The following is a 19,035-nucleotide window of genomic DNA, read 5'->3' as shown; positions in this document are numbered from 1 at the left end:
TTGAACAAAACACACACTGTTCATTCCCAAGCCAGCCTCACACTCCTACAGAGACCCTGGGTTGTGCAAAGACTATTCTGTAGCTTTTATCAATTATGGAAAAAACACTGTCAAAAAATAACGGCTTTTCTTGATGATGTGCTTCTGACCGTAATGGTTGGACTGTCTAGTAGAATTTAGTGGCCTCAGACGCTTCTTATGATGCTTAATACATGCCTTTAGGAAGACAGACTTAGAATACAGACATCAAAGCCAGGTTTACCCACCACATCAAAACAGACCTTTTCTATTTTATTTGAACTGATTGCCAGGAAAAAGAGAACTAGCAGTTATTAACACACCTGCCATAGAAGAAGGAGCTCAAGGCACGTTATTTCATTTCCACTACTGATTTAGGTTATAAAATACCCAATCTGATTTGATCATGATATTCTATTAACTAAATTAGACTGTGTTTGGCTCATGTTTTTATTTAGAAGAATAGGCTGTTCTGACAGCAGAAATTGAAACAGAATTTAGTTCCCCCGTGACTGAATGCATTCACAGCCTTACCTTTTTTATAGTGCATTTGCACTCTCATGCTCATCCACAAGAAATAGTGCCTACGGGCCTTAGACCTCTCTGCAGGGCAAGGGATGCTGTAGTGTTGTGAAGGGACACAAGGCAGAGCAAGCCTGGAAGAGAAAGATCAGAAGCTGGGTTCAACCCCGTGTCTGATTAGTCCCACAGACAACACACATGCAGTCACTCCAGCAGGGAGGAGAATCCACCGCTGGGTACAGCTAGGGGATACCAACAATTTTCAGAATCTGGAGAGGGGCGCTCAGATGGATATCAAGATGTCCAAGCAGGACAGGAAGGCATGAGAGAAACAGGATAAGAGTATTCAGACCAGATCCCAGCACACTGAGCTCTGGGCCAGACAAGAGGAGCCATGTGAAGAGGCAGGAGTCAGAAAGCCCCTGTGCTGGAGGAGAGTGGTCAAAGCATACACCAGGAGAGCAGAAATCACCACTGAGAATCTCAAAGACATGAATGACGTCACAGAATAGCCTCTGTCACCCTGATAACACTGATCAACTTGTGTGCCTGTTCAAACAGATCCACCAGTTAGGATGGAGTGGATGACATGGACCCTCACCACCTTAGAGCCTTCAAATGGAGCTTGGCAATGGTGCTCTGGGAGGTCTGTATCAAATAGAAGAAACTTTAAAGAGGGATGTTTTCTAGTGGCAATCACAATATACTAACACAGAGTTCTCCCGCTGCTGAAGAGTGACGTGTTGCAAGTTCATTCTAGGAATACCAACATATTGATGTCCTCCCTGGGCACATCTGGTAAACAGCTGCTTACACCTGTGTCATATTATTTTGTGTCAATGCTGGAACATAGGCTGCTCTGGACCAGACCTTCCCAAACTTTAATGTGCCCAGAAATCATTTGAAGTTCTTGGTAAAATCCGGATTCTGGTTCAACAGGTCTGGGTGGACCTGAGTAGCCTCATCTCCAACAAACTCTCAAGTGATGCTGATATTGCTAGTCCTGGGACCACACTTTAAATAGCAAGGCCCCAGATTAAGGATAGGGCTCTTAGTTGTTGTTTTCTATCAACACCTGTTACACATAAAAATTCAATAACAAGCCACACAAAAACTGGCATCTGAAAGAATACAGATCCGTATTTTCTTGGTGATTTATGTATTTGGATAATTGTTTCCACTAAAATCCTAATTTAAGGCTTCCTTCATATTGCAAGTAAACATTTATTTTTTTGCTTACTCTGGTCATGTCTTCAGATACCAAAATTCTAAGCCTATGCAAAATGGCTAAGAACATAGATTCTAGAACCAGACTGACTCGTCCACTGCTACCTGTGTGACCTTGGGCAGACTGCTTAACTTCTCTGAGTCTCAGAGTAAAGATAAAATGAAGATAATCATAGTACTTCCAAGGGATGTTATAAAATGTGTTATTCTTAAATGCATTTATAGAAGTGCATGGTACCTGGCAATTATTATTTAGTATTTGTTAAATTAAAATTAATATATATATACAAAATGTAAAACTTAGTATTTGTACAAAATCTACCACATAAATAGCATGATTTCATGCTTTACATATGATCCTTTAAAAACCCTATAAAGGATTTTTCATCTCCATTTGACATATTGGAAAATGAGAAGAACAGAGAGGTATAAAAAGATCGATCCTGGAATCCAGATTACTTGAAATCCTCAGAGGAGAGAATAAGATAGAACTCAACCAGTCGAAGCACAGATACACACTGATAGAGCATCAATGTCCCACAGGGCCTAGCATTAAAGGTGGAATAATTTAGACTTTGATTAATTTACTGGAGTCTGACTTGACTAATGACTTTGAACTGTCTTATAGGGACTCTAGGGAGATACCACATCCTTCTGGGCAGAAATGAGGTTTCTCCTAAAGTAAGCAGATGCTGCCACTCTTAATAATCCTAGGAAAATTTGAAACGTAGGGCAGGAATTAAAAACTAGGGGGGCAGGTCTTGAGATGAGGTGGGGAGAAAAACGCTCCTCCTCTTTTTGTAGATGAGAATCATTATGCTTGGACTCCCACGTCTGGAGAGGCCTGGGGCTCTGCCAGTCTTTCTGAGTGAGCTGTGCCTGGAACACAGAGACAGGCTGGTAGTGAGAGAGTGCACCAACCCAGAAAGAGAGCATTATGAGTTATTCTTGGTGTTGAACTTCCTTTCCACTACTGCAAGCCTTCAATAAAGACACACCAATACTCACAGCCTGATCTCTGTCTTACATGAGGAGTTGAGAGGAAGGTTTTACATTCAGGGTTGGGAAATAAGAGGCAAGAGTGATGCTGGCAGCAGCAAGGGTCAGGAGAGAAGAGCCATGTCCCACTGAGAGTGACCTGGTGAGCACAGTGGCAGCTGGTGAAGACACAGGGACATGGCTAGAAGAATACAAAGGCCCACCCTTGGAACCATGCAGACTAGCCAAGGAACGTATTTGTGCAAGACTAATTTCCAGCAAAAAAAAAAAAAAGCCAGAGGTTTATCATTTCATCATGAATTGGGTTAGGCATGCATGAAATCAGGGAAAATATCAGGACTAGATGTTGAGTTTCCCCACCTCCAGGCTCCTACTGTTTCCAGTACATCACAAGACAATCATGTCCTGAAGGATGATCTTACATACATTACCATCTTTATGAAAACTCCCAGAAGTTGTATTGGTTTTCCATATTTTAATCTACATGTTCAGCATAGCCTAGAATTTCAAAGGTTATCAGGCCGTTGTTTTGTTTTGTTTGTATGAGTGTTTGTTTTCAAATACAAGTCACAACCAATGTTGACTGAATTGCTCCTGATCAAAAAGAAAAAGAAACTCATTCTACATAGTTATATGGCCAGGAACCAGTTTTAATGAACAACCAGAGCATTTGTAAATTACTCTGGTGGAATTACATGGGTATCTCAAAGAATATACAAGAATAATTTCTAGTATGACAGGAAAGCACTGGATAAAGCCAAGTAACATCGTCTCAGCTGGACACTCATTACCTGTGAAACCTTGGAAGAGCTATTGATCCTGTCAGAGCCTCTCAAGCTCTTCAAGGGGATAATAAGCCCTGGTCTGTTTACCTCAGGGGGGCCTCTGGCCCATGGCACGCCTCTGTGAGAGTTAGAAGATGTGCCCTCTGAGCTAATCCAGCCTGCGGCAGGCTCACAATTTAGTGTTCATTGTATGGACCAGGTTGGAGGCCCCATATGTCCCCTCAACCAGGGCTCATGTGCTGCAAGCCAACTTGCATATTCATGCACCTTGTCCATGGCCTATCTCACAAGATGATGGTGAGGATGAAATGAAGGTACTTTGCTAAATGTAAAGTGCACCATAAATGTAAGCGAATGCATAGGCTTAAATGCAATCAAAAGTTGCCTTTCAAACCAGAAATTGAGAAAGATTCCATGCATGAGGATTCCTCAAAAATGCTAAATCAAGAGACACAAATTATAAGGTATGCACCATATATATCAGGAACAGAGCATTTAGCAGGTCTGTGGTTCTTAGCCAGAATGAAGAGCCAGGGGCACCTGAAATCTATTTAAACAGACAGATTCAGGGTCTTACCTCTGGAGGCTTCTGAATCAGGAGGTCTGAGAGTCTTAACATTCTTATGTATAAAGGTCCTTGGATTTTCTTTGATGTGCACCTCTGTTTGAGCATCACAAACTCAGAGAATTTAAGCCTAGCAGCTAATTCAGGTATTTTTAAGCCACACTCACTTCTTTTTTTGCCTGAATTATCCAGAGAGCTTCAAATGAAAACATATGGCATAAAAAATAATAAACAACTAAAGAAGATGCTATGTTCTCCATCAAAAAAAAAATCACTAGGATATTGCTCAGTAAGTTGATGGCTCATAAAATATTGATAGAATGCACATTCCAGAGTACATAGCACATGGCACAAAGTATCTCTGTACTGTCCCATCCACTGAGCTACAAGTGCAAAAATCCTAATCTTGTTCCCCCCATGCTGAGTCTGCTGACATGCAACGGAAATCTCAGACAAGTATGTGCACCATCAATCTGACATCCAGTGAGGTTATCATGAATCAGATCAAAGTAAATAATCAAACGCAAAGGCAATAATTTAAACACAAATATTTCAGTAGTTTGAACCATTGTAAGTTAAATCCTTTATCTTTTTATTTTATTTTTTTGCGTTACGCGGGCCTCTCACTGTTGTGGCCTCTCCCGTTGCGGAGCACAGGCTCCGGACACGCAGGCTCAGCGGTCATAGCTCACAGGCCCAGCCGCTCCGCGGCACGTGGGATCTTCCCGGACCGGGGCACGAACCTGCATCCCCTGCATCGGCAGGCAGACTCTCAACCACTGCGCTACCAGGGAGGCCCTAAATCCTTTATTAAAGCACAAACATTTCTACTTTCCACTTAGATTCTAGTAAGGTATTTAGGCATAGTCTTCCATCTCCTCAGCTACTCTCTATTCCAGGAATTAAAGAAGAGATAGCACTTAGTACCTCTTTTAAGGTACCGTTAACACCATCGGCAGGGAAAGCTATACAATTCTGCACAAAATTAAAAGAACTCATTTCAATCTACAAAGAATAAGCCAGAGAATGTCCCCAGGCTGACATATTAAAGTATTGCATCTAGGACATAAGTACTCTACTTTTACTAATTCTCTGGAATTATGTTTAATTATCACAGAAAAGTAAAAGGGGGGGGGGAACAGACAAATAGCCAGGGAATCTGGGTTTTGAATTGACATGTTACTGTACCCAACCTCACTAAACAGTCATTGCCTTTAGACTACTGACACACTAATCAACAAAGAAATTATTTTGGAATCTGATCGTAAAATATTTGAAAAAAAAGTAATCCATACAAGATTGATTCACTCTGGCATGTGGAGACGTTTTATATAATAGATTTGAAAAGTAACAATTAATAGCCAACGACAAGATTAGAAAAATGATTTTCTGGTTGCCATGACAATTCAGAGAGCATACTACCACCCACTCTGACAGCAACACTTAAATAATGAACATAAAGACAGATAGTGGAGCCCACACAGAAGTGGGTGTCAAAAGCTAAGAAGTTAAACTGCAGATACTGTAGAGGTGATGGAACCCTTAGTAGAGTGACAAAGGAAGTGACCACTGTGTAATGGGAAATTTTCTTGAGGTAGAGTTCAGTCTGCTAAAATCCAGATGGTTCATGAATGCCTACACTCTACCCTAGGCTAGTGAAGACTAAATTGTCATTCCTATGTCAGCAAGCAGTCACAGTTGACAATTTTGCAGAGTGCTTATCAGAGGAGACAGAAAGTTTTAGGCCCTACCCATCATGTAAATGAATAGTAGTAGGTAGGTAGAACACATATTCCAAGCTATTAAAAGAAAAGCTAACAAAAAATGTTCTATTTTAAATTGTAAAGTTATTAGAAATGAATATAGTACCTCTTAATGTAATGAAGGGACAGGCCTACCTACCAGGAGCACACAATATACAGGTAAATTAGAGATATAAAGTACATTTCGTTGAGCATAAAAAAATTATTTTAAGGGCTTCCCTGGTGGCGCAGTGGTTGAGAGTCCGCCTGCCGATGCAGGGGACACGGGTTTGTGCCCTGGTCCGGGAAGATCCCACATGCCGCGGTGCGGCTGGGCCCGTGAGCCATGGCCGCTGAGCCTGCGCGTCCGGAGCCTGTGCTCCGCAATGGGAGAGGCCACAACAATGAGAGGCCCGCGTACCGCAAAAAAAAAAAAAAAAAAAAAAATTATTTTAAGATGTATCATTACTTTTATATGAAAAAATACTGCTAGCTGTATCAATTTAAAACATCTAATATCATATATATTAATTACAGTGTGGAAAATTATATCTTAGAAGTGATGAAACATGGTATATATCACTGCATTCATCTGTAACCATTCTTGTATAGTATAAGTTAGTTCATTCATTCATTCACTTAGTCAATGAATATTTTTAGTACTTCCAACGTGCCAGGTACCTGTGCAAAGTGCCAATTTTATATTATTGGTCAATAGTATGGTTGTTTTTATGAAGCTTGAGAGAAGAATCTCATTGAGTGGACCCCCTGACAACTGTGAAAAAGATCCTGGGGTTCAAAATGAACACATTATGCAAGTAACTCAATAAAGCATGTTTCTGGCTGGTGTGTCATGATACACTTGCATGTAATAAGAATAACATATTTTTCAGGTTATAAATGTCAGTGTTAAAGCCTAAGGTTCATATGTACTTATCATTTATCTCCAACTTACATATTATCAGCCAAAAGTTTACTTATAAATTAATGTGTTTCCTATAAAACAATATGACAACTTTGGGATGGGGCTCAGGCCAGGTCATAAATGCCATTTAATTCACAACTAGGTAAATTATCATTCATGCTCTAGTTTCATTTCACACCACAACAGACCCCTCTGACACAGGCCAGCTTCTCCGTCCTCACCATCCCAGAGCATCTGCAGTCCCCTCATAACCTCCTCCTAGTGGTGATGGCCAAACGCCTCCCAGTTGCTTGTGAACATCTTGGAGAAGCTCTAGGGATCCACACTGATGCTTATCAGAGTAACAACAGCGTTTCTTGTGCAGGCTGGAGGTGTCAGTTAAAGCAGATGTAGAGACATCCCAAAGGAGCATCTACTACCAAGTTCAGGATGTTCCTAAATGGGGTGTATATATTTTCAGTGTGAGACAATCCAGATTAAACTGGACCATGAGCCGGATTCTATGTTCAGGCCCATCCCAGGTATAAACACTCTTTGCCTCAACACAAGAAAGGTGGGGAGAATGTAATTCTTCCCCGACCTTGTGAAATGAACACGTACCCTTTTACTGAAAGCCAGAAATATGGAGTCAGAGGACTGAGCAGCTGCGACAATTCCTAGCAACAGGGCTTCAGGCAAGATCCTTAAGCTTTCTGAGCCTAAGCATTCTGACTTCTAATTATGAGGCTCAAAGGTTTGTGAAGTACAGATGCCAGTTATAGTTGTAACAAAAATAAAAATGTTAATCTTTATTTTCACAAAAAATTTTACAATATAATAAGTTGTTATTGGCATAATATAGGTCGTGGGAATAGGGGTGTTCACCTTCGCATATGCTTAAAATTTTTCATAATATGCTGTTGGGAAAGAGAGAAAATATGGTTTAAAAAGCTGTGATCCTCTGGCTGGGGTAAGATCTTTACCTCGAAGTATCTCTAGTATCAAGAACTATGAAGGTTCTGAGGTTTTACTTTCCTGCAAGCTAACAGAGCAGGTGCTCACATCCCCTGGATGCTGTAAGAAGACATGACTCCTGACTCAGAGACTAAAGACTTTATCACCCACAGGGTACCAGCAGGTGTGCCAGCTCCCCAAGCCCCACTGACCACAGGATGACACAAAGAGGGCCAGGTGATGCCTGCCCAGGCTGCAGGCTATGCTACAGCAGAGGAAGCCCGAGCTCGGAAACCTGACTCTCTTCTAGCAGGCAGTAAGCCCACCTGACTTTTGCCCCAGAGGGAGGCAAGGTCTTCGTTTCAATGGGCTGTGAACATACCTGAGCTTTGCTCCAGCAGGAGACACCATCCCTATCTACCAAGGCTATTTGCTCTGCAACACAGTTGAAGAGTTAGTCTGAAGCAAAGACCTCTGCTTGCAAGCCACGCAGGAACATACTGCCTCCAAATCCTTCGTATATACAAAATAAAGATTAAAAAATCTACTAAGCAGTATAGCAACAGCAGCTTCCATTTAAGCTAGCACTCACTGCAGACGTTGTGTCAGGTGTCTGACACTGTTACAACGTTTAATTGGCACAAAAAATTCCTAAGAGGCAGCTACTTCTCCTATCCTCATTTTTCAAATGAAGAAAATGAAGCCATAACTCAAGTAAGGCATGAAACTAGAAGCCATAATATTACTAAACAAGGGAACTAGAATTTGAACACAAACAAGCCCTATGCTTCTAATCGCCATGCTTAACTCTTTTAAAATCTACACTCTATATGTCTATCCCTACATATACCTCATCACTTTGCGGTTAATTGTCCATGTGTCTGTCTTCCCCGCTAGACTACATTCTTAAGGTCAGGAGGGACATTTTTGGTTCTTTTATTTTTAAAGCCTAACAGTACCTGGCTAGTATATACTAGATATTCAAACAATGATGGTTGAAAAATAAATGTTTTTAATTAACCTTCAGGAAATTATTCTCAGAATAAGGAGAAGGTACTTCTTGTGCTTTTTGGTACTCTATTCTGAGGATAACATGTATTTTCAGATGAATATTCATGATATGCTCTAAAATAAGCAAAACACTTTTATTCTTAAGATAAACTCCAGATTGGGGCATCTATGACATAATTTAAAATGCTCTTTCTGGACAAAATGTTTAAGTCTTATTCTGGAAACATCTTAAGCTAAATTTCTAAGGTATTTAATATGTGAATTTATGACACCTCTATTAGGACAGAGTAGTTGCATATTAGTGCAGCAAGGGCACTTGGAAGTCACCTAGTCCACTGCTTAAAAAGAAATGAAGAGAAGAACCATTTTATGCAAATGTTCTCAGAAAGTCCAATATATAAAGGAGATCAAAGTGGAGATTCTAGTTAAAGTAGAAGTAGAAGTATAGACCCCACCTAAATATTTTCTCTGTTCCCTACTGAGTGGTCTTTGAGGGTTACCAGGGATCCCTAAAGTTTCTGAGGGACACAGTTTAGATCAGCTGATCTAGTCCATTCTTCTCATTTTTGAGTTATAATCCTTAAGACCTACAGTAGCTCATCTAAAATCTCTAGTTATGTAGTGGTTGCTCATCTAAAAGCTCTAGTTATTTAGTGGCTACTCCCTACCTAAGAATTCAGATTTTCAAACTCTCAGTCTAGTGTTCATTCTACTCCATTGCCCCTTAATTATTACAGAAATTTATTACTATTACAGTCTCAGTTTTACTATAAATAATATTATTATAAATGAAGATAACTAAAGCCAAAGTTACGTTACCGAGCAGAGCCCAGTGGGGCTCCTGAGCACAAAGCCTTTCTCTGTCCCCCATTTCTTTGATTATAGGAAATAGACTTCGTTCAGCCTCACTGATCTTCCCTGAGTTCCAAAAGGCAAATTCAAGCAGTTGTTAATTAGAGAAGGGAGGGGATGTGAGACAAAGGAGAAACAAACAGTCAAGAGAAACAGTAGTGCAGCCTTGGGGAAAGGTCCTGGTTCCCCATCAACGGGCACACACGGCAATATCTTTGAGCTGTTTTGCAGATACTGAAACCCTCTCCAGGTAGAAAAAGTTAACGATTAACTATAGTATTCTGCCCACAAGCACGTAGAGCCCAGACCAGTCGGAATCAGAAGCTTGATGATGCTGACTCCCACTTACCTCACCACCAGCCAGTCAGAAAAGTGTCCATGAGCTGATCACAATCTCTTTGAACCATTACTATAAAAACTTCTCACTGCCCTCTACAAGGGGCACAGTTTTTGGAGGTGCTAGCCTGCTGTATTCCCTCTTTGCCTGGTAAAGAAATAAAGCTACTCTTTCTCTTTCCTCCGAAACTGTCTGCATATTTCTGTTCAGCATTGGTGCACAGAGAGCCAAATGCTGACACGAAAACACCAATGCTGAGAGTAGCCTGTACTAACTTACCTTTCAGAAGAAATATGTCAAGAGGCCTACATCCAATCTTCTTTCTCCACTGATATGACATAACGTCTAAAGGTCAGCACCTTTCAGAGATGGGCATTTCCTTTTTTTAGTGCAGGAAGTGGGTTGTTTTTGTCCCCTAAGGTGACTAGAAATTTGATGCCTTTATAGCAAAATTATGAGATTTGCTTTGATAATACTTAGGATGTTAACTCTTGGAAGTGAAATTCCTACTAATGCCGTGACTTTAAAGTAAAGATTTTCATCAGATACAATCTAAACAAGAAAACTGTCTGCCAGCACACCTCTCCCAACCTCTTTCCTCTAAAGGGCTCTTGTTTAAGCCTACAACTGCATTAATCTGTCTGAAAGGGGTAACATCCTTGACCTATCATCAGTCCCAGAGGTAAAGTGTTAATGGTTTGTCTTAATTCAAATTCCCATTCTACCCACCTTTTCTTACAAAATCATGATAAACCTCTAAGAGCTGTGAACACATTAGCACCATTTTTTGGTGACATTACCTCAGAGCTGACTGTGACACACTGAGGTATTGTTGAGAACTGTGGTCCTGGGAATGGATTTCCAAATTTCTCATGGCTACAGAGCCTGAAACCTATGTAGTGACTCAGTGAGTCCCACAAAAAAAAAAAAAAAAATGTGCTTGGATACACATATATAGAAACAATACTCTTGCTTTACTGGACTGAGTACTCAGTCTGCCAAAACATACTCTGCACATTATTTATTTTGTATGGGATTTCCTCAGAAAGGTAAGATCCATATCACTATACCATGTGAGTGAAGAATACGTGACAGTTCAACATGCCTACAGTAATATCCATACTCTATGATAAATATACATTGCCTTGAATTCAATTGATTTGAATAGGTCCCATCAATATGATCACCACAAAGGCAAAGCAAATCACTTGGCCTCCATTTGTACCCACAGAGTTATTGCCCTTGGAGTACTTTACTCTCATTGATCTATTAAATTAATTGACAAATTTTTTTAAGCCTGTATTATATGTCAGATACTGCCTGGCATGGAGATATTATGGGGAATGAGTCAAATACCAAACTCTTTCCAGAGCCACTGAGAAAGAAAGTCAAGAAAACAGGCATGTAGGGGACACGGGTTCGTGCCCCGGTCCGGGAAGATTCCCACATGCCGCGGAGCGGCTGGGCCCGTGAGCCATGGACGCTGAGCCTGCGCGTCCGGAGCCTGTGCTCCGCAACAGGAGAGGCCACAACAGTGAGAGGCCCGCATACAGCAAAAAAACAAACAAACAAAAGACAAAAAAAACAGGCAAATACAACATATTTGAGAAAGGAGAAACTACTGATTCTAAGTGCTAACTAAGGAGAACTGATGATTCCTGGGGAGGTGTAAAGAAGGGAGATCTGACTTAGACACGGGAAACCAGGGAAGGCTTCACAGAGAAAATAATCTAAGTTGAGATCAGAATCACCGATAATCTGGCCTTTGTGCATGTTTCTCCAACTGCCAGCACTCTCTTCTCTTCACTCTTCATTGACCCAGTTTAAATGTCATTTTTTCAGGGGATAATTATTCTCCTAAACTAGCTTCTTGTACTTTCACTTTTAGAACATTACTGACACTTTTCATTATCTCTTCAAGTCTCTCTCTGCAATCAGCCTGGAGATCCATGAGGGTAAGAACTACATTTATTTTGTTGTAAATTATTTAGGTTTGGGGTTGGGCAGTTAAGAGAATGAAAAAGCAGCGGTTCCTTTTTTAGATTGTGGATCTTCAAATTGATAATTCTGCCTTTTACATTTACATTTCCTGAAAGTTAGGGTTGGCTTGTAAAAAGTTGTTAAATAACACGCTAACTGTGAAATGTCAACCCTCACTCTACACTTTCCCTGTTCAGAGCATCACATGAAGACTTCATTGGGTTTTATAGTGGTTTTCTGATTTTGGTAGTCCATTGAAAAGGGGAGTTTGAAAGTTGTGGTATACGGTTAATGATTGCCTGCCCATGTCCTGCCTGGAATACTACGATTGTTTATGAAAAGTATCATTTAAAAAGCTGGATACAGTTTGGCATGGGAAAAAAAAGAGAATTGAGAATATTGGCAAGGAAATGGTTAAGCTGATGGACTAATCTGAATACGAATCCTTCTGCTACCACTACCAGATAGCAATTACTGAGCACTTTAGAGGGCTTATAAACAGGGTAAAAATGAGGGATTGAGAGACTCTAGGTCTCAGTGTTGCTGAAGAACACATGTGGGGAAAGGTGAGTGAACACGAGATCTGGAAGGACATCCTGATGTGTTGAATTTAAAGATGACAGTTAAAGGTAAAGAAGTTAAAAAACAAACCTGGAGCCATAAAAAGCCCCCAGGATAGTCACAGGTGTGGGTTGGCTAAAATGAGGAGGAGGTGAGATAGTAGTGATGTCAGGAAGAGACTGAGAAACTGTATATTGATTGAGTTATCCACTTAGATACAAGTTTGGAAGAGAAGGAATACTGCAAATTAAAGCAAAGAGGAGGGGCATAAAAATCACAAAGCAAGATGGTATCAGTTTCAAATTAGTAGAGGTTTTGTACAGAACTAAAGGAACACACTGGCTTGAAAGCAAAGCTGGGGTATGAGGACTATACCCAAACCTCCTCTACTGGGTTGAATGGTGGCCTTCAAAAAGATACGTCCATGTCCTAATTCTCAGAACCTGTATTACCTTATTTGAAAAAGATGTAATTAAGTTAAAAATCTTGAGATGAGATCATCTGGATTATACAAACCAATGAGAAAAAATAGAAGTAACCTGGCAGAAAAATAGGCAACACTCATAAACACAAGAGATACAAGAAAGGCCAATAGTTATATTAAAAAGTACTCACATCAATAGAAATGAGATAAATGCAAAGATAATTATATGGCAAAATTAAATATGGCACAATTTTAAAGTCTCATAATTTTGAACATTAGCCAAATGTGGACCATAGAAAATCTTATACTCTGTTGGTGGGAGTATAAATTGGTTAACCACTGGAAAATAATTTGGCTGTATCTTGGGACTTGCCTGCTGGTCCAGTGCTTAAGACTCTGCGTTTCCACTACAGGGGGCGTGGGTTTGATCCCTGGTGGGGAAAACTGAGATTCCACATGCCACGTGGTGCAGCCAAAATAATAATAATAATTTTTTTAAGTTGTCTGTATCTTAAGTTAGATATTGCATGCGCTTCTAGAAATTCTTCATAAGCTTCTAGAAATTCTACTTCTAGAGAAACTTGCACATGTCCCAGGAGATAAGGCAAGAACGTTTGTAATATCATAATTAAATAAAGAAGAGAAAGGATTCAATGGTATATCTACACCATTGAATACTACACAGCAGTGAAAGTAAATACACAACTACAAATACTACAACTACACCCATCCATGGGTTGGTTGGTTGTTTGTTTTGCTCAACTGCTACCTTCTTTACAAGGCCCTTCAGGAACAATCCTTCTAAGACTGCCATCTACCTTTACCTCAGCACTCTGGATTCTTCTAATCCTGCTCTATGTTTCCTTATCAGAAATAGAGATTATTTCTTAATATTTAGGTGAGAACCATTTCCTTCCGTTTTTGAGAATAATTCTCTAAACTCATTTGCAGTACTGGCACTCTTCCCCAAATCAAAGTTTTAACAAGGGAGATGCAAGCAGAATAATCATGAAAACACAAAGCGATACAGTAAGATAAGCTTCTAACATTTGATTTAATTTACTTATTTATTACATCTATTGTTTATCACCTGTCTCCTCCCAGTAGAATGTAAGCTCTAGGAGAGGAGGAATCCTTATTTGGTTTGTGTGATGCACACCAGGCACATGGCAGAGGACCTGGCATATAGTCTGCACTCAATAAATATTTGTTGAATGAATGAATGTATGAATATGGGTTGATCTTTGAAATGTAACATTTAGCAAAAAGAATAAAAAAGCAAGTCAAGGAATAATATCAAATAATTATAATCGAACAAAACTAAATATGTTTTTTGAGAATACAAATTTATGTGGTAAATCTAAAAAGAAAAGCAAGGGTACAATTAAAAGAAATTCAGGAAAGTAGTAATCTCTGTGTACAAGGCAGGGGTTGATACCAAGAAGTACACAGAGGGCTTTCATTATGTTCATAATATTCTAGATGGGAGCAATGGAGTTTGTTTCATTACTATGCTTCACAATGTGTTTATATTATATGTATTCTTTTGAATCTTTCAAGTGATACCTAAGCTTTTTCATACATAAAAGGAAAAAAATAGAAGTTAGCAGTAAAAATGACATGGGGAAGGAAGAGAATAGAACAGAATAGAACATATTAGAGTAAATCATAAGCAAAAAGTCTTAGTAGTAATTATTGTTTGTAATGTTCTCACTTCAGTTGTGTGGGACTTTCAGTTATGTGTGTGCATATGTATTATGTCAGGAGGTAGAACAGACTGTATTTAGCACTGTGGTCAAAAATGTTTAAATCCACTTTTCTAGGGAATCCTAGTCCTATCTGCTTGAGCCTGTCAGCCCGTAGAATTAAACACTGTGTGTGAGGAAAACAGGATATGTCAACTGCTAAGGACTAGCTCTATGCTAGCATGCATCCAGGTATTCATATGGGGAGAAAAACAATCAGTTAGTTAAACTCACTTCCATTAACTGTATAGCTCAAGCTCTGAAATTCAGGGTCTTAGTATTTTGCCCAAGATGTTTCTCAGCTTCTCTGGTAAACCTGCCTTTCCATTGATTTTAATTCAATATTGAGAGAATCAATTGGATCAATCTATCTAAATAAATGTCTTCTTGGTTAGGCTCACTAACTTCTGGTAATAAAAAAAAATTGAGTGCTATTCCACTATCCTCACTGAGAACGATCCCTGAAGAGTTTTATCAGACACTAAACATACACACACACACACACACACACACACACACACACATATGTAGGAAGGATTTCTTAGCTATACACAGAGACTGATATGAAGTCATGGATCTTCACTGATAGAAAAATGATAAAATATTACCTTTCAGCCTTTTGTGTGAATCAGAAAATAGGAGCTACCACATTTCATTATATCCACCACTCCATCAGTTGCAAGATGTACCGTTATAGTATGTATAAACAAAGAAGAAAAACACTGCAATTTAACTATGTAACACCACGTAAGTTACATTCTGATTTTAGAGATTTAAATACAGTAGAAGAAGAATAAACATACATTTCCATCTGTCCTTATTTTTAATCTATCACCCACCCAACATACATTGCCACAGATCATAAAGGAATACCTAGGCTCTAGAATAAACTTAGAGATGATTCTGTCAGTTTTTAAGCTTTCTCAGAGAACAACAGCTGTGGCTAAATCTTACAGGCTCACCAAAACTCCTTAATGGAGTAAAAATTTAATAAAGGTTTCATTATAATCATCACTTAATATTTAGTGAAAAGGGACTACAAGACAATCAGAAGCATGATTTAGGACTAGGTTCTGTTTATCAAAGAATAGTTAGAACTCCGGGGCACTTCTAAAATACTGTAAATCCTGGTATCACAGTGAACAATCCTGAGATGTCCTCATTTCAAATATTCCTAAGTCTTAATGCACCAGTGGTGAGTATAATAAACAAGGCTTTCATCGGTCACATAGTATCTGGGATCTACATAAGCCTGTTTAATTGTAGTAGAGATCTCTTATTTTTATGACTGTATAAGTTACTGTCTCATGTAGCTATGACAGATACTAAATTTTATTCATTTGCATTCAATTTACTAATAGAATGTCCATTTACATAAACATAGGAAAGTAAATGAAGGCTCTGTGGGTTGTAATTTAGTTCAGTACTTTGCACACATTTTTCAAATTAATGCATTAATTTGCTATCTTTTAATCATATTGCCCAAATCTCAGCTGTTTGGGGTTCTTAAAGTAAAAAGTAATCCTTCTGACTAAACATATTTTGGTTTAAACTTTCCTGAGAGGAAATTAGTACGTGACTCACTTCAAAGATAGAGATTACAATAGGGTGGCCCTTAAGTGAGTTGAGCCTTTTCTTCATGTAATAGTTGAAGAGGTCAAAGCTATTAACATTTTTTGTAACTTAAGCCAGGCACATTTGGAAGGGCATCTCAAACTGTTGTCACATTGCTCAAGCAGCAGTTGGAAGCTCAAACGCACTAGAGTTTAAAATCCTTTCTGATCTGTGATCTCTTACAAATCCCAACTATTGAGGAGTCAGCAAAAGACATACCAGAATGCCTTCTTTTTCCCTTCTTCACTGTCCTGTTCTTTGCCAGAACAAAAGAATGTATGAGACATAAAGAGAACAGTGTACTAGAGGGCCATGTAGAAATACCAAATTTCTGTCACATTTCTAAATATTCAGCTGGTATAGATACGATGAGTTTTTCCTCAGTAAAATCCATTGGTGTACAATCCGAGGAGCAATGAAAAGCAATAAATATACGAAGTGTTAAGAGGTCAAATTTCAATAGCCAAAGACAAGTATGTCAAGTTTTATTTAATGTATTTAATTTATTTAATTCTGACAAGTATGTCAGAATTAATTTGACAGGGCAACTTTGATCTTTTTTTCAAAGTCAGATTGACATTGGGCCAAATTCTCATGAGAGCAATTTATTATAATTTGTTATGTGTCATCAGATAGCCTGCATGAATTGAAATATGAATTGAAAATATGCTTTTGTTGGGTCATTTGCACTATATTACTTTATTAATAGTTTGCATGCTGGTCTAGATGCCACATTGGAAATGTTGGTCTTTACAAACAAGTTCTTTTGGGGGACTGATCTTAGTTGACAGAGCCAAAAAATAGAATATTTCCCGGACCTGAAATAAATTGTCTTAAAGGCAAATTAAAATTTAAATAAGGTATTAAAGTAATTCGCTCTATTTTTAACTTCATTTTCCTTATTTCATTTTAGAGCATTTTAATTGATATGACTGCTAAATAGTTATGCAATTAAACTAAAATTGGTGTACAAGTTAAAAATTATAATACTTTGCTTTAATAGTTTTCCCAAATTATTTTCATAGCTCCGAGATTATATCTTTTCTTGTTCCTTTCATTCGTATCCAGACCCGACTAGGAAGAAATTACATGGAAATCTTCCACTCCTTTGATAAGTAACTATTGAAATCATTACAATTCTGCTTGAAATCATTACAGTTCTGCCTTAAACCTATTAGAGAAGTATTGTGTGCAGTTCTAATAAATGGTGATGATCTAAGTGAAGAAGTCAAGAATAAATGAGTGCCATAGATGTTTTATTATTAGTGGTTCAAGTTTATTCTATTTATAATATCCACAAAGTATAATATTATATTGCATTATAAACTGCCAGTGAGGGAATATTAACTGTTATGAGAAAATACAAATATACCAGCTCAACTAAAACTGACTGAATAAATACATGCTAGGTTCTATATACATGTGCATACACTTTTATCTTCAGAATATTTCTCTACTTGTACAAATTAAATCTCAAACACTCTTATTTAAAGATGGTTAAATGCAGTCAGTGAGGTCAGGTTGCCAAAAGCAGATATGAAGATGTTAATTCTCAGGAGGGCCTCAGACAGGCCCTTGATTATGTTACCACTGTGAACGTGCACTGTACCACTGAAATTGTTTCAGAGCCTGGCAAATATTCCTGTACTTGGCCATTTAAAATATTTTACTCGGAGAATGCGAAAACAATCTTTTATTCATTCTGTATGCAAACTAGTGCTCATTACAGGATTCTATTCTTTTTAACTTTCAATCAATAGGAAAATAAAAGAAAGAATAAAACGTAAAGTGAATGAAAATTTTACAATTAGGTTTTATAAGAGTATGAGAGCCCTTTTTATTTTAATCTTCCTATTTTTTTTTTAATGCAATGATCTCTATTCCTATGGAGAAGATACCTGACTACCAAAAAGGAGAAGGAGAAGAAGCAGGGAGAAAGAGAGAGCTCCTCTGTAGTTCCCAGAGGCACCAGGGAAGGAAGGTGGTAGAGTACCAGATTGCCCTGGAGAACTTTGGAAAATGACAGAGACCAGCACACATACCCAACCCCAGAACACTCCAGCTCTGACTGTTCTATCCTGAACTACGGCAAATTAGCTGCTACTGAGGCAAGAGAGAGAGATGCTGTAAAGAAATTCAGATTAATGGTCGTCATCTTACCCACTGATGGCACAAGACAATATGTTCCCAAGTAATTAAACAATAATTTCATTATGATCATATTTTGTTATTTCTTCAGTAAGTAAACATTTTACTTTACACATTGACAAGGTTAGGTTTGGAAGACCTACATAGCTTAATAGAGTCTTATAAAGTTTGAAGAATCTTCATAAAAGCACAATAAAAGGACACAGTAGGCCATCAACGAATATTTTTGATTTTACAGTTTACTTGGAATTAGGTCACATCACACCAGTCAAGTGTTAGGTATGTCTACTGTGAAAAACATCACCTACCCAAAGAAGAGTATTTGGTCAGCTACAGTAAATTGTGTTAATGACCCCAGTGACTCAGGCTTGACTGCAAGCCAAAGGTGAGTAGATTTTCCTCCCAAGCTACTCTGATCAATCCTTTAATTATGGTAATAATGTTATTTATAACATGTCACCACCAAATGACCCTGGGGCTTGGGCATGGTTAAGAACAAGCCTAAAAAAGGACAATAGGCAGTAAATATGTCATCCAGTCTGATAAAATTCCAATCAGGTACTGTGACAAAAGTGCAATAGGGAGAGTAAAACAGTTATTTACAGACTGACATCCGTGAAAGTTGGTGTCTTCAAATGGTGATATGT

The 19,035-nt window shown here is 38.6% G+C and overlaps 1 long non-coding RNA gene across 1 annotated transcript in view; it reads right to left on the bottom strand.

Moving 5' to 3' along the window:
- Positions 1-556: 556 nt before the first annotated feature.
- Positions 557-19,035, bottom strand: part of LOC137220695 (uncharacterized) — a 138,354-nt gene continuing 119,875 nt past the window's right edge. Inside the window, exon 4 of the long non-coding RNA XR_010941747.1 lies at positions 557-674. This is a non-coding gene — a long non-coding RNA (uncharacterized lncRNA). The remainder of the gene's footprint in view (positions 675-19,035) is intronic.

Source organism: Pseudorca crassidens, chromosome 3, assembly GCF_039906515.1.
Source record: "Pseudorca crassidens isolate mPseCra1 chromosome 3, mPseCra1.hap1, whole genome shotgun sequence".
NCBI classification, from domain to species: Eukaryota; Metazoa; Chordata; class Mammalia; order Artiodactyla; family Delphinidae; genus Pseudorca; species Pseudorca crassidens.
This window is presented reverse-complemented; position numbering and strand designations above follow the sequence as displayed.